Consider the following 18,653-nt stretch of genomic DNA (forward strand, 5'->3'; position numbering starts at 1 on the left):
ATATGCATAAAATATATAATATATATAGTGGAAAAAAGTCAGAACATAGAAAAGGAATGCAATCAAATCAAAAATAAAACCGTTTATGAAAAAGGTAATAATAAGGCAACGATAAAAAAAAATGATTATTTCAATGTACAATTTAAAAGTAATAATAATAATGTATATTTGTAAATGAGTAATTTAAAATCCTTATTACTTTTTAAATGCGATACTAATTGGTTTTTGAGAGCATATAAGATTTCTTATACCATTTGGAACGTAGAATTAATGAATATTGGATATATGACGTAGACGAACGAATAATAATATACAAAATTATATATCTTTCATCTACGCCTGACAAATTCGATTGGACAATTTGTCACGACCGCGTCGGGAAACGATTGCTCGGGGATTCGCGTACACGGAAAAGTGACCGGCCGTACGTCTCGATTTCCGTTTTATTAGTTTTATTTTATAACACTTCGTTGCGGGGATCGATGGCACACGACGTTAGTGACCCGGATAGAGTTCCATCAATGCCATGCGTACGTATAAGGGGTGCGTGAAAAACATTGCAAAAACGGATGGGAGGAAAATTTTTATAGATGAATACAACCTAACACGGCTAGGCAGCCGTCTGTATACGGTGAGTTATGTCCGAGCACCAGGTGACGTCGCGCGAGAGAACGAGTCCTGAAAAACTTGGCCAATATATTATACACGTCCCCGTCAACGCTTAAACGGGTCAAAAGTTTTCCGAGATATTGCGAACGTATATTAGGGAAATGTTATTTTGTTTTATACATTGTTATACATAGGTATAAGAGTCAGTTGTTTTTTTTTTTAGCTTTTTGAAAATCCATAGAAATCGATAAGACCGACACGTCACCGATGTGCGGTGTTTAGATTAATATCCTCGAAAAAGCAATAAAATAAGAAGACAGGGGTAATCGAAACAATCAGAACTACGCGCTGCACTGCATCAAACATCAGTATAATTCAGGTCACGTTTTCGGAAATTACATTAAAAATATAATAATAAAAATCTACCCAGGATAAGTTTTTGAAAAACTAACTCTCACAACGCTCTACATAACAATTAATGTGTGCGAGCATGGGTCTGTGTATTAAATGATTTTTTTATATTGTTTTAACATTTAAAAAATAAACCAAATACATATTTTATCAATTTAGCAAATTATAAATATTAAAAAAACAAACAAAATAATATCACACTAGCCAATATCGTAGATTGATATTTTCATTTTTTTAGTTAGAAATATACATTTTATACACAGTAATTAAAAAAATTATATTTTTATAGATAGTAATAAAATATTATATAATATTACAATCTCATACTTATGATTTTCACACATTAGTAAATCAATAAAATATTCCACTTTTCATATATTATATATATTGGATTATGATATTATTTTAGGGCACTAGAAATTCAATTTACTTATTGAATATGTGTGTATTATTTTGAACGACAATATTTAATAATTGTTTTTATTAAAAGTGTATTACAGTAAATATTATATATATATATCGAAATAGAGGCTAAGATGAAAAATAATAACTAGTTACGACAAAGTCTCCCCGCGTAAAAAAAGTTTGTTTATTGGTAAAGTTTCGTACTTAAATAAATATTTGCTTCAGCACCAAGGCCTCTGCACCCTTTATCGAAGAGCCATCTCCTTTAAAACAGAGGAGCATTTAATATTTCCTTCCGGACTTATAAACAATAATTATTACTTCCAATGTTTAGTTATTGCGATTATAAGCATACAATAATATACCAACGTTTTCCCTCCACACTGTTTCATCAGCCTCCGACAACATTATATTATTACATAACTAGGCTTCTATGTACGTCATATTGGTCTTCATTAAACATTTTTAGACCCTATCGAATGCATTAAACATTTGAATTCAACACGATCAAAGAAAAAAGCGAAATTTCGTACTTTAAATGTGGGTATAATGTTTTTGTAACTAATCATACAAACCAGTGTTAGTCCAGTTACCGTAATTAGTATGTATGTGTATATTGTAAGGTTATATGTGTTTGTAGCATTAAAAAAAATACGTCGATGAAAGAAAAACATTTACAAAACAAATTTTAATTATTTGGTAGTAAAAATTTCAGTTATAAAATTGTATACAAGACATGGAAAACTATGTAATGGATTATTAAAGAAAACAATCAATATTTTGATAACGATTTTAAATAAAACAAAATTATTCTTAATTACCTAAATACATTTTAAATGTACGAATATGATTATAATTTATAAATTTAATATACAATGTACCCACAAACCGAGTTAAGTTATTTATTTTATAAGTGTCTACTGACTACATAATATTATAATATAATAAATACCTATACGCTATACAATTGTACTAAACCTTAATATCTTATTAGCCAATAACCATTATAATTTAACTACATTGTGAAGAGATAGGTAAATAATATTAATGCAACGAATTATTTACCGCAATTGAAACTGGTGACTAAAATGCACAAAAATCTAAGCAGCAAGTGAATTGAATTATATTATTATTTAATTAAAGTCATTCGACGAAATATTATTGAGGAAACCATCATTGATTTAATTTGGGATAGTCATCGTTAAGTCACTGGTAATAATAATAATTATCTCCTGTAGTAACTTCCTAAAATGTAACGAACAAAAACATCAATGTAACTAAATAGTATTATGTCTGTTATGTGTGTACAATTTCGACACAACACAATAGCTCTAACAATAACAGAAATTGTTAATGTTCCTTAGGTATTTTATGGCAAGAGTATAGAAGGTAGTGACATTATGTAAAGGTCGAATCTAAATTTTCAAATCTTAGTAAAAGGATTACATTTTGATGAATACTGATGTACTGCAACTTTAAACAAATAGAATCAAAGAAGCTTTTGTTTGTGATATCTTATCTCTCTTTCTCTCTCTTCCACCGCGTATCTCATTTTGTATAAACAATGTCATCAACAAATACCAATAGTATTGCACTATATAATTCATAGTATTTCAGTATACATAAGATTACAATATGCTAAACCTAGAAAAAAAGTTTTTGGTCCAACCGATTGAATCAGAGTTCGTTTTCAAATTAAAACACTGCGTTCGTTATAATATAACTTATCTATCTATCTTTATTCTGTGTAATTAAATACGGACTAAATTTGATTTGGATCTTCCTGGTTATAGACAGAATAATATAAAACCATGCGAGTTGTGGACGCAATTTAAACAGGAATTAAAATACGAATAAATTGCTAACAATTTTCCAATCATTATTTTATATATAACAGTTGCGGGTACTGATTTTAATTACAGACGTTAGACGATTTGTGTTTGTATCGACGATTGACATTATTATTAATTTTTTTGAAACAATACAAAAATGTTTATTTATCAGAAGAATTATGATTAAAACAATACTATTAGACGGTCGATAACAAATTATTTAAAATCAATTTAATGAAAACATTAATTCTTTAATCGTTTATTTTGTTACATATCTGTTTTGTAGATATATGTAAAATGAACTGTAAAAATCTATATATGGCCAATAAATAAAATACCTCTTAGTTAGTTTCCATCTCGGCCAGTCTTCATTAAAAAAAAAAAATCAGCCACTAGGATTTTCTAAAGTATTTTGTATTTGAGGTGAAAAAGAAAACTACTTATAAATATATTTGGTTGCTATTTTTGTCATCGATCAAAAGTATATGACTGATTTACAGATAATATAACCTCCAAGCAGCAAGGTAAGCGTGTGTTACAATATTTTACAGATTATGTGTTTATAAATTATACTTGTACAAACAAATATTTTTTAACGTTTCTTCAAGATATTCGAGGTAAATTCCAACTTCAATTTCACCAAATACAAATGTTTACAAAAGATTTTTCTCTAAACTTTATGATATATTTAATCACAATCATCTTAACATATACCAATTACTTGAAACCCTTAATTAAACGAAATTTTAAGTGAGCAAATAAAAACTTATGAAAAAGATGCATTTATCAATAACTATATGTCTCAAATTTAAAGTGATGAAATTAATAAATTAATATTAATATAGACTTTTAATAAGACACAAGCATTTTTAACAATTTGTATGGATCACTTTAACAATTTACATGGTTATCATTAACTTAATTTCCGAAATTAGTATGTTGATAAAGTCAATAAACGGACTAGTATCCGCAATCGTTATTTTTATTATCATGCCTTAAGCAATTTGTCCACAACTATAGTATGTAGCAACTTAATTTTAAAATTTAAATTACTGAATATTTATTTTACTGTCATTTGGTGTGATAAATAATATACTGATTTAAGATTTTATAAATACAATTAAAAAAATTGTATCTTCATTAATTAACACAATTATTTATGATTTTATCCGTATAGTTAATCAAATAGTTTAGCATGAGTTACATTAACATATAAACAAAACATGCAATCGTTTAATATACAGATTAATGTATATACTGTGTTACCTAATTTAGTAATATATTTGTATTCAATATCAAATTAAAAAAAAGTTATTATTATTATTTTGGTGAACTTAATTTTCTTATGTGTGATGATCTTTTAATAGCTTACTCCAAATAGGTATATAAAAATATTTTAAGATGTTACTTTATCTAATACTTGGTTATTGTGAACAACCATATTAATAATTAGCTAATATTTTAAAATAAATCTGTTGTTATATATTTTGAAAAAAAAGCAATTTATATTTACCAAAACATTGTTTTAGATGGTCAAAATATTTCAACACAAAAGAAAATAGTATTTTCTTATATATTGTAAATCCTTTTACGTTTTCCTTTTTATGCGTTCCTTGTAATTTATATTTTTCCCCTTTTTCTCGTGTCCACTTAAGAAAATTATTACTCTGTGAAAAAAAACCTAATACCCAACGTAAAAGTTAAAGGTATCGACAAGTCCAAAGCTCGCACTGCGTGTTACGAGACCGAAGCCAGACCAAAAAATGAGAACACTGAAAAAAGTTAATTTTATTATCGTAAGTAGGTATTAATTGTTTTATTAGTTATTACTACTGTTATACTACAATATATTATTTAGGAATCTAAAATAACACATTTTTATATCTTGGGGGGGGGTTAATAATTTTGGCATAAAATGTGTCGTAGAACTAACACATTATTCATTGTTTTATTTCTATAGAAAATATCGAATATATGTAATTTACGGGATGCTAAAGATAAGCGATTAAATATTTGTTTTATGTTTTTATTAAACTGGCGGGATCATTTATTCATTCATCTTGCCGGTGACTTATTTATACGTTTTAACGTTCCTCGAAATTACCTCGTGCACGTGTTAGGTCAATAAATTGTCTTCTTTGGTACTTCAAACATTTGCACACGTTTGCACGAAGTGTGAGTATACGTTTATTATCAAATAACCAATTTTGAACATCAAAACTGACTCAACAACACGATACGTTATTTATGCGTTGACACATACAAGTCATAGGGTTACAGGCTAAATCGCTCAAACTAATTGGAAAAGGGAAACAAGTGGAATCGATTTTCGATATTATGAAAAACAAGTAGGTACTTTTGTCTATGATTAAATGTTTAATCAACTTAATGATTCAATTACACAAATTGACTCGTAGTAAATACCAGTGCATGACGAAACAAGGTATAAACTATTAAGTTGAGAATCACAATTAAGTCGATCGTATGTTACAGTATGTTATCGTATATATTATTATATAGGTTAAGGTTATAATTACAAAAAATGATTATTTTCAATTTTTATATACAAAAAATAAATTATAATATTAAACGTTTATGTATTAAAGAAATCACAGTACATTATATATTTTTATGTTTACATGATTATAATATAATATAACATATTATTAAATGCGATTGGTATTTTACCAACAATAGGGTATAGTTCATAAATAGGTGTATTTTAAAGTTTAATTTAAATAAAAATATATTTATCCATAAAATGTGTATATATTTCTGGAATCAAAGCTTATGTTTTTAATATATAGAATTAACTAAAAAAATAAAAATAAAAATAATAATTTGGTAGAGTAAACTTAAATTCAAGATGTATCTGAAAAAAATACAAAAATAACCAATGTGTAGAGTAACGACGGGTGTAAATAATACGAGTAATAATTCGGCACGAAATTTAAAAACACATAATTATTTCTCAAATTTTTATATTACCTGTACAATTTATAATACTCGTGAAAAGTACTTTGATCTATTTTGAGCATTATAATATATCGAAGAAAAAATAAAGAAAAGTACTACGACGAATTTATAACAACTGTCAACTTTATAACTAGATATATTATATTTTATGCTCTTTATCATAATTTCATACATGATATTATTACATCTACGTTTGAATGTGTTCCGTGCGGTTGAATAATAATTATTGTACTCTAACAACTATAACAAGTACATCGAACTACGTTCGTATGTCGCGACGCAACCTGACTAAGCGGGACCCCACTCAGACACGTGCGTAAAATACATATATAGCCCATAGGTATTAGTATTGAGTATATTATTATATTATTGACGCCACCCTTTCACCACGGCAGATGGTTTTCGCTTTACGCCACCGTCGCATCGTTCTCGAAATTGTTATTAAGCGGATTTCATACTGACAGAATATTATTGGTATTCGATGAATATGTTACCGTTGTTTTATAATTCACCGAATTGCTTATTAGTTTTATTTATTTACATTAAGATCAAATCAATACTAGGAATTATTGTAGTTGTTGTTTTATACGATACCCGATTGAGAATAGTCAAAGTATAAATAACGTTATAAATAGTCGCAAAAGAAAAAGTTTATAAACATTTTAATATAAACAATTAATATTAATCACATTCAGGAATAACATATTTTATACTTGAAATAGTTTTCACGTAAATTTAGGACGAAATTAAAATCTGAACAAAAAAATGCATATACAATTTGACAATTTATTTCTATACGAATACATGAAAATATAAGCAAAATAAAAATACTTACAACAATTTCTATAGGATATAATTTTTTTATAATATTTTAAAAATTAAGTTAATTTATTAACTACCTAAATTTTAAATGTGTAATAATGGCATGCCTACTTTTTATTATTAAAATATAGACTGTTATAACATTTAGAATTACAAAATATATTATTCTTAAAAAAATATAATAATTACATATTGCATATTGAACGCCAATGCAAATGTCACGAATAGAGTTCAACCATACTTTATTTTAATATTATATTATACGTACATCGATTGTTATTGAAGTACTATCTGATTATATTGATATAAGTAAAGAAAATAATCAATTTAATTGTCATACCTGTTATCGATAACGTATGAATTACATCAACTAATCACATGCTACAGAAGTTTAATTTTATCATAATTACTTCCAATTTATACAATTAAGTGAATTAAACGAGAAATCACGGTGAATTTATAAAACATCTAGCTCAATTATAAATTAAACGGATAGTGTATTAAGTAACTAGATTTTTCATAAAATAATACAATTTCATACTTTAACGCTAACAAATATACATTGATAAAATACTCGTATAAATGCACGCGCGACTGGCAACGCGCTCTGAGATTTTATGATAACCGCGAACAAATGCCGCGTCGTCACTCTTCGCGTCTGACTGTAGCTAGTTTAATATTATGCACATTACGAAACACGTCACGTTGGTTTAAGCAGGTATGTGCATCAGACGGTTTGTGTACCACGGTAGAAAAAGCCAAGTATGAACTGTATTATAGATAAAAGTGAAAAATAGTCGTATCTTTTATCCCAGTCTCGATTGGAGAAAATATTTAACACGCCTTATAAATTACAACAATTTTTAATCGTCGTCTCGTATTTTTTTTTATTTTTTTTTTTTGTTTCACAGAATATTTTATGATGTTAAGTAGTCATTACACATTATTTTCAACAATAAATGATATTATTAACATTGTCCTTTCTTAAAAACTATAATACAAATAAAAGAATCAAAAAATCTAAGATCGAATCATAATTTATTATAACTGCATTAAATATGTGATAAAACATTTAACTTATCGTAACTACTGGTTCGCAGTTCGATTTTTGAACATCACAATCCTCGGAAACATAATATAATTATTATGATTTGGAATATATACATAATAGAAATATTAATTACTACTTAGAACTTTTATAATAAAATACAATAAGTAATTATAATTGATGTGTGATAATTACACTAACATAGCATTCGATGGTAAAATATCCGTTAATATAGTACAATAATATATTATATACAATTATGTATATAATAACAATTTACAACACTATAGTTCAATATGAAGTTAAAAGTATATAGCGACAGTCAACATTTTAAATAGAAAAACTTCAAAACCAATAACAATAAAAATGATATATGTATACTAAAAACGCATAAAATCATCGACTACCAAAGGTTATTTAGTGTTAAAATAATTATCCTGTAAAAGTATAGTGATTTTCCACAATAATAATTTGCATACATTATGATCACAATAAATTATTATACACACAATTTTTTTTTGGCACTTTTGTCTTCTGACATTTTTAAAGCGATTACAATTGAATGTGTATTACTTTAAATCATTTTCCACCACTGGCCTGATAATCGTCACAATATGTATATAGACGTGGGATGTTAAAAAGAAGTGGAAAATCCATTGATTTCATGTATGTCCCGAACACTGTCGCTGTATTAGGTGTATACGAGAGTGTGGTATAGAAGATTTCGCTATATTATACGATTACATGTCTTTAATAGCATTCGTGCTTGGAACGTAAATATTAGGTGTTTATCGTACGCACGTATTTTATTCATTTTTTATAGGTGAATAGTATCTAGTGGTTTTTTTACCCGTCTTTACTCCATAAATATGATAGCAGCTATACTATAAATATTATATAATATCTTATATACCTATATAAGGCTATAAACTATGTATAATAGGGATTTGAAATATATTTTTTTCCTTGCTACTCATATTATTATAAAGCGGCGCCTTCTTACAAGCAGCAAACATCGTCGTTGAACGAGCATTATTCACGAGACTCACGTGGTACATACAGTTTTATCATTGTTTTATTGCCGTCTAAATTTTCTTTTTAAATCACGCGCGTTGGCCGCACCGAAACCACGTGCATCCTAAGCATGTTTGACAATTATGAAATGGCGTTTACTTTTTATTATCTCTAGACTACAAACATTGTATACAGCAATACTGCAAAATTACTATACCATTCGACTCTCACGCGTCGTCTACTAGACGTAATCCAATTTGTTACACTCCCTGCCGACAGCCTTTTCCTCCCTAGAAAACATATATACTATACACTTCATCGCTTTATTTATTATTTACCTGTACACAGGTGGTATACGTTCAACGGAATCGACTGAACTCAATAATTCTTTACATCGTACCATTTAATAATCAAATTTCTTTTCAGATATCAAAGGAAATTATTGACCAACGCAGCTGCAGTTTTTTTTCTGTGATCTAATAAAACAGGCACGATTCGCTTGTTCTTTTATTATTAACACCTAATGCAATAAATAAGAATTCCATCATCCGCTTTACGTGCAATTGCTATTCGTATTACAAAAAAATACCAGCATTTACTTTGTTTGATTATCACTTCATGGATATACTGTAAAGAAACTTTGTTGAAAATTATATCGGAAATCGAAGAACAAAAAATAAAAACAAATAATACCGGTTTCAAAGCTAAAAGTATATCTATAGTTTTTTCATCAAATAATATATATGTATATACATGTGATTCATATAGCGAAATAACACACACATTATTTCAAAAACTATAAACATTATTGATAATGTTTTTTTACATAATTTTAAGTTGTACAGATAATTATTATACCTATATTTAAAAATATTTAATAAAACGTAGGCACCGCTTATTTGAAGTTCAAATTTTTACTAAATCGTCAAAAGTACGAAAATTTGCAATTTATTTAGTAGTTGACAATTTATAAAATATTTAATTATTTTAACTAATACTTAAAAATGTAATACAAGGTTTTTCATACGAATTTAATATTTAAACAAAAATGTCTAAAATATTTATTAGCATCATTATATATATATATATTATATACATACATTAGAAGTTCAGATTTTGATGAAATTACATATTTAAACGAAGAATAACTGTGCTTGTTATTTTTTTTATTTATTAAATAAGAATATTATTTGTAAGGAATTATAACTTCTAAAATGTCTATGAACATTCAACAATATTCTCAAAATTTCTAAATTAATTTTAAACTATTACTTATTTATATCATATTATTATCATGAACCGGTAAAGCAATATTGAATCAAAAATTAATAGCTATAATATACTATTATAGTTATCACATATTAAATTTATAACAAATTCTATGTTTTGCATCAAAATAAAATCAACATCTCAACCAAACATAATATCATGAAATATAGTAAATGATACAGACTGACCTTTTTCACTCAAAATAATTTTTCATGTACAATAGTATTTCCCTGAATTAAAACTTAACACATCCGTTACGTAACCCACTCGACACCTATAGCTACTATAATACAGCAGGACCATCATAACAACTTTGTATAGATTAAAATACTCCTAATATTTTACTTTGGCATATGAAACTAAAAATGTATGTTTTAAAATAGTAGAAAACTTAAGAAACCTTTTCCAAAAATAATTTTATCTATCGACTTAAAATTATATAAAAGAAATATTTTCAAAAACATAAGTGTTCTGAAATGAATTTATATCTAATCACTATGTATACATTTATTTATTTAATATAAGCATAGACTTGACTGGCAAATGCTTACTTATATGTTACCATGTTTTATTTAAAATTATAATAGTTATAAATATCAGTACTTAAAGTATATTAAGATAGTGGCTAGGTAATAATAATTATTATAATTTTGGTTTTGACTATGTATTCTATATGATATTACAGTTAATTATCTATGCACTATACTATTTTATTTTTTTATGATTTTAGCCAATTTATGACTAGGTTATTACTTATTACCTGTTTGTTATTTCTTTTGCCATTTTATCTACTAGAGTTTCTATTCCCCTAAATATATCTGTGCTCTGATACAAATAATATTAAATTCTATAATATAATGAATTGATCAACTATGACACCATAATCGTAAATAAAAAGTCACATTAGAATATTTCAACCCGTCTATAATTGTACGTACTTATTGATATCATAACATTTTAAAAACGCGTTCGTGATTATTATTCACACAATATATTATGTAATTATCAATATTATTATAAGTACTTAAAAATAAAAACCAAAATACTGTTCAGGTTTCTAAAACCTGTTATTTGCCTGCATCCATTTAAAAACAAAAATGTCATATAAATACAAACCATTCAATAAATATAATAATATTATAAATAATTTATGAATTATTTTCACACAATGGTTCTACCATTTTTTTACTCATTAAAACCTCTTTATTCTATTCACTTTACATATATTTTAATATTTTATAATATTAACGCTTAAGTATCTCGACCTATACAGTCCATTACGATGATTGTATTTTACTAATCAATTATTAGAATAATCAGACTCCTATTCATTTTTGAAAATGTGTATTTGTTTAAAGATCACTTTTGTGAATAAACATGAATCATTATTCATTTGTATACGAATGTGTTACACTGACAGTTGAGATGATTGAAAACAAAATTCAAGTAACGCGATACGCAGAAAAATGTATATACTATTACAAGTAAAATGGTATCTTTTTTATCTATATCTGGATTATTTTGTTATTTAATTAACCCAAGTGTCAAAAACTCAATGAATATTTTTTATTAATATTCCATGGTATATTTTTAAAGCATAAGAAATGAACTTATTTTTCCATTAAGATTTAAAAATAAATAATATTTATTTTTTAAATTAATTATCGATGAATGACGTTTCATTAAAATTGAGATTGAGTGGGTATACAAAATAAAAAAATATGTTTACTAACGATTATGAATGCCTACATGGATAATTTATTAGTGTAGTTAATCGATATTTTTTTTAAAAAAACAAACAAAGTGATAATTTTATAATCACGAAGATAAAATATTTATTACATTTTACACTTTTTAAGATAGGCTGTAAATCGAAAGTAAATAACATAATTGTTGTAAAATACTTAATAGTATATATTATATTACAATAAAAAGTATGGTAACTACTAACTGGTGAGTATTTATTATCAAGATCTTTAAATACTGCAGGATACCTTATTATTGTTTTCGTTTTCTTTTTTTTTTTTATTTTATTATAATTGTATAATTCAATAAAATTCGAAATTTTTATTAATTATTAATATTTACTGTACCACTCAACTAGTTATGTAGGTAGTACAATAGTATTTGATAATTATACAATATTGTATATTTAGTCAATGGTAGTACTAAGTCAATATTAGATTGATAAAATCAATGGTCTTAAATAAATATTTCATTATAAAGCTAAATTCGTTTTTTAACTAAATCTGATATTCAGGCTTTGGCTATTTTTTAAATCAACTGTTTTCTACTATAATTTAATGTATTCTCCATAAAAATAAAACTCGAATTACGATACGTATTAATAACTTGTTATATGAATAAACTAATAACTATTATACAAATACTAAGAAACGGCTTAACGTAAATTTATGAAATATAGGTAAATTTAGATGCTACTGAATGTCATTATTATTGCTTTCACAAGCATAATGTACTCACAAATATTTGCTGTTGATAATTTATGAGATGAATTGACGCATCTATCCAATAACTTCGAGGGTCGTTCTACTGTTGGTTAGTTAAACTCGATACATGAAAGTAACTTTTGTGGTTGGTAAAAATGTACATAAAAGTACAAAACTTGCTGATTTCAATTTCAGAGAAAATAAAAATCCCAATGGACTTTTGAATAGGTCTTCTGTGCAATGACTGTAACGATTTTTTTTTGCATTGCTCTTACTTTCACGTTGAGTTTTATTTTTATTATTATGAATCGTTCGATACGTTTCCTTCAGAGAAACGTAATTATTATTTATTATACATCAAAACCATACACAAATCAAAATATATATTTTTAAACATTTTTATTGACAGCCGTAACACGACGAGCCATTTCAACTTAATGCAATCTATTTATTTTCAATTCTGACTACAATATCAAAATACGAGTATATTAAATTATTTTCTTCTATTCCATTTCCATCCTTTTTCTAATATTGAAATTCCAAATATTAGCACGCAAAAATATACCAAACTGCATCATCATCTACCGAATATTAATAATGATTGGATCGCAGAGGTGTTATTTCTACAAGATATATATATATATTAGTATTATATGCATATTCACTATATTCACTCAACGGTCGTTTAGAGCACGCACAGAAATGCCAGACATTTATATTAGTTGACCATTTCCGAATATATTAACGTCAGTATAGCCAAGTACTATATCCTACATCCTTCTTTTCTTCACTTTCTTCATTTTATTTTCTGTAGATTTTTTTCTTCCCCACTACTGGCAGGGAAGTCCATTATTTATCAACCCGACAAACCCTTCGATTCATGTGAGACGTTTTCCGATTTATTTTACAATGAACTTTAAAGATCCTACTCAGTCGTAAGTGCTTGAACAATAGTAATAGACTTTGTATTTTTGACAAATCGCTACTGGACTCCTACATAATATATATGTGGTACAAAAGTTACTTTTATAAATAGATTTATTCAGCCGATTAAATTATAAAAATAATTTAAACATGCTCATAATTTCTCAATAAAATCATACAGTATTGATTTAAAAATACTTTATTTTTAAAATATTTAGTTAACAATTGAATGTTGATAATCAGATAATCCAAAACAATCTATTGCTTAGACCTGTCGGATTCCCCTTCCCTACTTATAGTTCAATTATAGTTCAACATTATAAGAGCATCCAAAATTGTGTACTGTTATAATAATAATAATAAACAAAACAAATTAAATATATTAAGTATATTATTATAGTTTTATAAAATTAATAAGTTTCTTAAGCGCATGTACATATATACTATGACAAATTCGACTTGAAATAAGTCACATTAACAAGTTCATAAATGTAATTCGAATATAACCAGCATTTCTAATGTAGCATGTAGTCTCTTATAATTAATCAACTTAGTATTACATAGTACTAATAAAACGAACAGTTGTAATTTAATAAAAAGGGAGACAATTTCAGGTTAACACTTTACATACTAAATTAGAAGAACGCGTCGCAAGTAGACTATAGATGAATTAGACCCAGAATAAATTATTTGTTTAATAAATGAAAATATAATATAAATTAAATTAAACACGTTTAGTCATAGTATATTTTATTTCAATCTAAATAAAAACTATTATTTTCATACAAGTAAATAACGGTCATCATGCTATTACTACAAAAAATATTGACTCAATTTTATATTCCCCAAATTTTAAAGTTTAATCAATAAATCTTTTAAATTAATTGTATTAATTTATATACTAATTCATCTAAACGCTGATTCTAATAATTTTTACTATACAATGGGGAAGAGTTTAATCATTTTATCTACAGAAAATTTCAATAAAATAAAAATAAATTATTGTTTAAGTAAAAAGATAAAAATTTAAAAAAAATAATTTAAGAAAATATTATAAATATATTTTGTTGAGAAATTTCGAAAATAGTATATAAGGCAAATTAAATTTAATAAACATACGGTATATGGTACAATATCAAGTAGGTTATGATTAAATCTAAAACATATTTAAGAACTTAAGAAGATACAATAAAACACTTATCTATAAAACAAACTAAAACGAAGAAACTAAAGAACGCGAAAAATAAATTTATTTTCGATTACAATATTTAAAACTAACTACTACAAATGTATAAACGGCAAACGCAACAACTAAAAAGCGCAGATACATGTCATCATTGTGAATACTATGTATAATAACATATTATAATATTAAATAATATGTATAAATATTTTTTCCAACGAATATGAAAAAATCTTAAATTTTTATTGGTTTAAATACATCAAAGGAAGCATTATTTTTTATTTCTAAAAATAACAATTTAAAGGGGAAAATGACAAAAGATTCTAATTTATTTTATTTCCATTTTATTCCATTCCTCCTTTCGCTTATATTATATTTTATATGCTTCCATTTTAAAGCTCCAGAAAAAAATCCCTAGACCTTTTGTCAAAAACGGTTAAATTTAAATTGTTCCGTGGTACGTTTAATTTTAACACCGGTATGCACCCTCCATTTCAAACTCCATATCAATAATGTTAAACGAACTCGTCCTTTCCAGTTATTTTTAATTGGCTTCAAATTCAAAAGACGATAGAATTATACCTGCCATACACACTTTTTTGTTGAGTATTTTTTCCAGTTTATTTCAATTATTTGAATGAAACAGTTTCTTGGTTATATAATTAAAGAATTTGTATATATCATGTCTTCCATTTTGGTAAGAAATTGAAGTGTAAAGTAATTTGTATTTAATAAAATACAAATATCGTAAGGTACAAAGTAAAAAAATATTATAACAATACGTATACAAAACTTATTATATTTACAAAGAAATCATGAATTTTAAATATCGTCAGTTAGTGGCGTTTGAAAGAACAGATTGATATCATGAACAATTCAATCCAGGATATATATATATAATTGTTAAAGTAAGTTAATAAATATGTACACATGGTTTTATCTTTAAAAACTTTTTATCTATACATTAAAATATTATTACAATACAGTATAGTGTGCAGGATGTGATACATAGAACATAGTGTTGCCGTGTATTCATTTTGATTTTAAACTTGCCACCATTACCATTTTTCATTATATTATTATATTCTTTCAATATTGTTTTCAACATATGGCGTCCTATACCGGCTGTTAAACATTCCAGTTATTGGAGCAAAAAGTTTACTGGACAAAGTTGTTCAATGCGTATATGTTAACAGGCCATCGTCTGAAATAAAGTAGGATATGTGGTGACGCGTATGAAAGAAGTTCGATAAGTGTTCGCTTCTTAAGTAGTCCAAAAACGAATCTATCAGTGCACCGAATGTTCGAGGGAAACGAGAGAAACAAGATGGAATAATGATCAGTATGCGCCTGCTATAAATCAATCCCGGGCGCGTGTACAACTTGTAAATTCTTTAAAACGTTTTCCACTATTGGTTATTGGCCAGTGTGAAACTTTATCCGGTAAAAACTTTTTCATCTCGCCGTCTTTCTATTCCGCCCATACTACTTCTCGACTCTTTTTCTCTCCCTATATTTTCCTCACTAGAAAAGTTTTGTATTCGACAGACTATTGTAGGTACTAAGACGACGCAGAAAAAAAAAATACAGAATTATCCGGTGATGTATTTAACCTGGAAATTTGTAAAATCACCTCGGAGACAGTTTACACTGGATTCAAAAGGAGAGCGAGAGATTTAAATGCTTTGGGTCTAATTTGCTTACACTAAACGATAAAGCTATACATCTTTAATGCACTTCTATTTAGGACGAGTACTATTTATCACAATATTTATATATAATTACGTGTATTTGACTATTTATAGATAGATTATAGATACAGATACAGATAATAATTAATACTACAGTTTGATAAATTATAAATGTATCATGTTTTATTACTATTATTATTTAACTATAGCCTTATGAACATAAAAATATTTTCTTATCTTAAGAATGTGTGAAATTATAATGTTGAATTCCTTCACCACCCAAGTTTTATTACAAATATTATTAAAAAATATACATTCATAAAAACAATTTTTCTTAAGAAAAAATAATAGAATTTTAAGAAAATGTTACATAAACTATTTCAGAGTTCAGACTATCAAAGAATATCAATAAATTATTTATCAAGTTGTACGGGTTTAAACTTTACACTAGAGTACGTAAATTTTATCAAACCCTACAGCCAAATAATTTTATAAACACCAAAATCTTTGTCAGAAGTTACACATTTAACTGCTTTAACACAACACATTTAAATTGCAGTTTATTGCATGTACTATTTTTTTAAGACTGAACAATAAAAATACGAACATTTAATTTGCTTAAAACTATTAAAAGAGATTATTTAAGTAACTAATGATTACTTAACTTAAAATATAGATTGTATCATATTATATTATATTTCAGATTTTATTTCTTTCCAATTTCTAAAAATTAAACTTGAAGTTATTTGTGGTTAGTAAAAAAATGTATTACAAACAATAATATTTATTTAGATATCATGTGGTAAAATGATACTAAAGTACCAAAAAAACAAAATCTCAAAATCTTTCTTATAATTTATAAATTATTATTAGTGGTTCTTTTCTACGGAATAACTTTGATCTATTAAACACATATCTCTCCACTGGGTTAATTTCCCGTGACACGATAAGACTACCACAAAATAATCCCATTGCTTACTTGATGGGTCTATTTATCCCACCAAAACGGTAAAGGACTAGTCGTCCATGGTTATATGAGACCCGAATGCAGAAATTTCAATAATAACATCGGTTAGGTATAAGGTGTTCAGTGTGTAAGTGTGTAAGTGAGTGAGTGTGTGTGTGTGTGTGTGTGTGTGTGTGTGTGCGTGCGCGCGCGTGTGTGTTTTATCAAAACAGTAGAGTCCATGTTATTGTACAGTATGGTATAGGATGATAATAAATATACGTCGCATACAGGTCTAAAACCTATACCACTAGAATTACTTCAGTACACCAATGGTGGTTATGGTGGCACGGTTTTCCAGTTCGTTAAACGCATAGTACACTACGTTATCGTCCAAACGAGGGTTGCACACAAGAGTTAATAATAATCAAGGATATGATAGAATGGATATCGATATTTTTTTTCTATTGACGGTCGTTTTATTTAAACATTTTTTTCTATCATAATGATATTATAATTATATAGTTATGCAGTAGGTACTTACTCAAATATCAATTTGTTTTGTTTATTTTCATGATTTGATAACTTGACAACTGTAACAAAAATAATACATATTATAATAATTTTTATTTCAATAGTTTTATCTCAAATTAATTATATGATAAATCATTTTATGAACTACGTGTCCAAAATTATTTTTACATAATCTTAGTATTTTTTTTTGTAACGACATAGATACAAATAATATGAAGAAATAACAAGATATTTATAAGTGTTTGTTTTTAAATTATTACCAGATGATAAGTACCTACATTTTATTAATGTACGTACAACTTTTCGAATTAAATTATTCCGATAATTCTATGAAGTTGGTATATAACATTATTATTGTTTATATTTAAAGTCTTATCTCTAAACCTATATATTATATTTATAATATATCGGTATAGGTACATAATATAGTTTCAGTGTAATAAATTAGATATAAAAGAGAGACTCCGTTAACACTTATTGAGTATAATAATACGTGTCTGGTACAAAACGGTTCCAAGTCACGTCGCTCTCGACAATGA

At 26.3% G+C, this 18,653-nt stretch overlaps 1 long non-coding RNA gene across 1 annotated transcript in view; it reads right to left on the bottom strand.

Annotated features, from left to right (window-relative positions):
* The window catches only part of LOC132916921 (uncharacterized), a 55,073-nt gene extending 36,898 nt beyond the window's left edge, over positions 1 to 18,175 (bottom strand). The window contains exon 1 of the long non-coding RNA XR_009660224.1: positions 18,125 to 18,175. This is a non-coding gene — a long non-coding RNA (uncharacterized LOC132916921). The remainder of the gene's footprint in view (positions 1 to 18,124) is intronic.
* Between the last annotated feature and the right edge of the window lie 478 nt (positions 18,176 to 18,653).

This window comes from Rhopalosiphum padi, chromosome 1, assembly GCF_020882245.1.
Source record: "Rhopalosiphum padi isolate XX-2018 chromosome 1, ASM2088224v1, whole genome shotgun sequence".
Classification (NCBI taxonomy): domain Eukaryota; kingdom Metazoa; phylum Arthropoda; class Insecta; order Hemiptera; family Aphididae; genus Rhopalosiphum; species Rhopalosiphum padi.